The sequence below is a fragment of the Nannospalax galili genome, unplaced genomic scaffold, assembly GCF_000622305.1.
Source record: "Nannospalax galili isolate Female #2095 unplaced genomic scaffold, S.galili_v1.0 scaffold11, whole genome shotgun sequence".
Classification (NCBI taxonomy): domain Eukaryota; kingdom Metazoa; phylum Chordata; class Mammalia; order Rodentia; family Spalacidae; genus Nannospalax; species Nannospalax galili.
In genome coordinates, this window is record NW_008330735.1 from 5,213,965 (window position 1) to 5,218,676 (window position 4,712).

A 4,712-nucleotide genomic window follows, 5' to 3' on the forward strand; every position below is an offset into this window, starting at 1 on the left:
ATAGACTTAAGCCTAATGTCTGGGAAGTGTAATCCCTTGAACTCTTAAAGAAATATACTGATGACTTTACTCTGGTTATACTTTCCTTTTGGGTGTTTAAGACCATACAGTTGGCCCAAATAAATCAATTTATTTTTACACTTAAGGTCATTTGAAGATCTGTTCCTCAGGGGTCACATGGTCCTGGCTCCTTTCTTTTACCAGTTCCGTCTATGTGAAGATAAGTCAAAGGTCCTGCTTGACCATGTCTGGCTTCACCCAGATGCATGAATGAGATGTTTCCTAGAGTTGACCTTCCTCTTTGTAGACTGGACACTGGTTCAAGTCCATCTCATGGGGTCTTGATGGCTTCCCTGAACAAGAGTACAGGTGACTCACCACAGTTACAGGATATTTTGAGTGATGTTCCATAGTCCCTGGAACTTAGTCAACCTTGGAGGGCAAAGGGCAAAACCTGTCCTTTAAGTCCTTCTGACCACATTAGTATAGGCCTCAACTATTGTTGTTAAACATCCAATAAGGTTAGTTCCACCAGTCTGGTACTTTTAATTATCATGTGCTATGTAGATAAGGCTTGGGTAAAAAGCCCAAATATTCTCAGATAAACTTTGACTAGATATATATTTTGTCCTAGGAACTATGACTAAACTATGAACATAGGCATTTTAAGATTATGTGTATATTATTTTTGTCTCATCCTTTATATAGCATAACAAACCTAAACAGACCTTCATCACTTGCTTAGGCTTTCTCATTTTTTCTATTTTAGAAAGTATCTCCATTCCCATATCCTTTTAACATCTTTTACATTCTTGTCTCTTTTCTTTTTTTTTAATAATTATGAAACACAATAGCATTAACAAGTAAATTTTCTTGTTAATTTCTTGTTTCTTGTTTCTCATCTGTTGTGAGACGTCTTTGCCTGGGGATGCTAAGCAATGCTTATTCCCTTTCAAGGTTCTAGTGTCGAGCCAATGTTTGATTAAAGTTTTACTGGGGAACCAATGAATTTATTGAGCTTACTTACCAAGATAACTGAGGGGTTGCTGAGGTGTATGTATGACCTGAGGGTACGCACACTGGAAATCCTTTACCCAGCATGGGTCATGCCTTCTCTTCCTAGCCTTCCCCAGATTGTATACTTTAGGCCTCCCCAAATCCAGGAGGCCACATGTGATTAGGGTCAAGTTACATTCAGTTGGCTGGGAAGAGTGGCTGGATAATGCAGTGAGGTCCAATGACCCGACTTGGCCCTTCTTCAATGAACGAGTACAACTGTCAACAGGCCCAATTGTGACAATGTTTAGCGATCAGGCTCGGCTGAAGTCATGATGATGGTAGTTATTTCATGCAGAAGGGACTGTAGTATAGCATCATCTTATTAAAAGGACCTGGAATTTAAAAGGATTTGGTGCTAGGATCCACATACGAGGGAGAACATACATGGTTTGTTTTTCTGAGTCTGTTACTTCATTTAGAATAACAGTTTCTAGATCCATTTACCTGAAAATTTCATGATTTCATCTTTCTTTACTGCTGAATAGAACTCCATTGTGTAAATATACCACATTGTTGTTAACCACTTGTCAGTTGAGGGGCACTTAGGTTCTTTCCATCTCTTAGCTATTGTGAAAAGAGCAGTAACAAACCTGGTTGTACAGGTGTTTCTACAATAGGATGAGTTCTTTGGGTATATGCCAACGAGTGGTATAACCAGGTCATATGGTAGGTTCATTTATAGTTTTTCAAGAGTTTTCCGCACTGTTTTCCATAAAGGTTGCATGAGTTTGCAATCCCACCAGCAGATGAATGAGTGCTCCCCTTTCTCCTCTGTAGATGTTTGTAAAGGCCATGTATTTGATTTATGGATTCCCTCTTCCCAGGTGCATCAAGTTGAAAACTGAAGCTAACTATGACACTCTCAAAAACTCTTTGAAATGCAATTATAAACATTCTAAAACTCACTTTTGTCCACTGGATACTGGGCATATTTCTGTGTTAATACATACATATCTATTATTTTTACACTTTATTAGGTTATATGAGTGTGTGTTTGTGCTCCATGAGCACCTGGGGAGGTCAGAGGACAACTTTTGGGAGTTGGTTCTTTCCCTCCACCATATGGGTCCCACAGATGGAACTCTGGTCCTCAGGTTTGGTAGAAGGTGCCTTTACACACTAGGCAATCTTATCATCCCCTATTTATTTTTTTTAGTGACCCTGTGATATCCTGGAAGTCTTTCTTTTTTATTTTATTAAAGCTGTGTTTCTTGATCTTGGCTCCATGAATTTTAAGTGGAGGCTGTTTTCAGAAGCTACGGGATGGCAGAAAATGCACCAGACCTAGAGTTACAGTTGCCCTAGTTTGTTTTGTTGTTCTTGATCATGTACTTTCTTTTCTCTGTTAGTGATGGAGAGGCTTATTCATGTCTAAGTGCAAACCTACATTTAAATTCATAAAAGGATTCTTCTCATGAGGCCCAATAAAGTTCTGGGTAAATTGAGGACCTAGTACAGATGGTCCATTGGCTGGATGTTCTAATGGCTCATGGCATTCTGCAGGGGGGATGTGTTAGGGTCCGTGACTCAGTGGGTCTCTTCTGGAAAACAATGCACTAGTATGGAGATGCAAGAATCAAGCAGAGTTTTATTAAACCAGCTAGCTAGGGCCGACCGTCCTTCCCAAAACACACAGGTCTGGTCAGAGCGATCGACCCTGAGGCAATTTTAGGTAAAGATTATATAGGCTCCCACAACCATTACACAAAAGCCCACGTTTATACAGCCAATAGTTTCAAAGCAAGCATTTCACAAACCAATAACTTTAAAACAAGAAAAATGTTACAACTCCCTTCAGGTGTCTCAATTGGGGAGAGATCATTGGTATGTGCCTGGTACAACTCTTTTCTGTTGTCTTGTGTAAGCAGGCATGCCTACAGACATGACACAGACCAGACAACTTGCCCCTATCTCCGGATGCCTGTGTCTCCAGCTGAGTTAATTGGTTACAAGCAGTAAATTCAAACAAGCAGTATATTCAAATAAGCAGTAAATTCCTCTTTCCCTGACATTTCCCCCCTTTTTCCTAGGTCAGACTGAGGAATCTTCTTCAGCAGTATCTAAAGCTTGGTAATTCTGGCGAAGGACCAAGAGATGGACAGTATCAATCTTTTCCTGAACAAACCTTAGTAGCCTATTTATTATGCAGGGACCAATTGTGACTAGTAGCAGTAGGATAATTAGAGGTCTTGTGACAGCTGAGAGGAAAGTTGTTAACCAAGGAGATTGGTTGAACCAAGATTTAAACAATCCTTGACTGGCCTCCTGTTCTAATTTTCTTTGCTCCAACCCTTCTCTTATTTTGGCCATGTTATCTTGGTCTGATTACAGAGGGAGGAGTACTGCTTCGGGACTGTACCAATGCACAGTCCCGACCCAGAAATGTATTCCAAGGTAATTTTTGGTATAGAACCCCATTTACAATTAGAAGAATTATGAGAAATATTGCAGGGGCCAGATGTGGCAATCCCTTCTAAGTAAGGAGGAGTCACAGTATAGCAAAGCCAGCAAGATTTAGCTAGTTTAGGGTTAGTTGCATTGAAAAGGTTATAGGCCTGATTTATGATCTCAATAAAATCTAAGGACTGCTGGTAATGGTGGATTGGAGAAAAGGGTGTAAGAGACTGTTTAGTGGATCTTCCCACGGTGGCAGGATACGGGCTGAAAATGGGAGGAGGTGAAATCAAGGGTTTGTTTGTTTTTGCATCCATAATAAGTCTTGGGACAAGAATGGGATTAGGTCCTATTGCTGTGGCAAGGGGCGCTTGTTGCCTCGTGATGGTGAATAAGATTCCAGGGTCACCTGAAGCTCTCGACTCTTGAAATATACTTATTATTTTAATTTTTAGTTATACTTTCCTTTTGGGTGTTTAAGACCATATAGTTGGCCCAAATAAACCATTTTACTTTTACTTTAAGGTCAGTTGAGGATCTGGTCCTCAGGGGTGACATGGGCTTGGCAGGGAGCCCCTGGCTCCTTAGGCTTTCTTTTGTCAGTTCCATCTACGTGAAGATAAGTCAAGAGGTCCTGCTTGACCTGGGCTTTGCTTGGAAGCATGGAGGAAATGTTTCCTCTGTGCTGACCCTCCTCTTTGCAGACTGGACACTGGTTTGAGTCCCTCTGGTGGGGTCTCCATGACCTCCCTGAACAAGAGGACAGGTGACTCATCACAGCTACAGGACATATCAAGAGATTCCCATAGTCCCCTGGGACACTGTTGACCTTCCAGGGCAAGGAACAAAACTGTCCCTTAAGTCCCTTTGTCCAGATTAGAATGGGCCTTTAAGTATGGTTATTAACCACCCAAGAAGGTCAGTTGTACCAGCCTGGTACCTTTAATTAATATGTAATATATAGATAAAGCTTGAACAAAACCCAAATGTTCTCAATAAACATTGACTGGCAGAGATTTACCATCACAGGTTAACTAGGCACAGCCCAGGAAAGGGACCTTAAAACAAGAATTTCTTAAGTCTGTCTCAAAGGAAGGCTGTTCTATTACAAATAGAAGCTGTCTCCGTTTAGTTTTCTATATCCTGATTTACAGTTTTTGGAAGGAAGGGAGGCATTATATCACATACCTATCGATAGGAAATAAACATCAGAATTCAGACCAAGCATCACAGAAACTGTTTTCTTCTAGATTGCATAC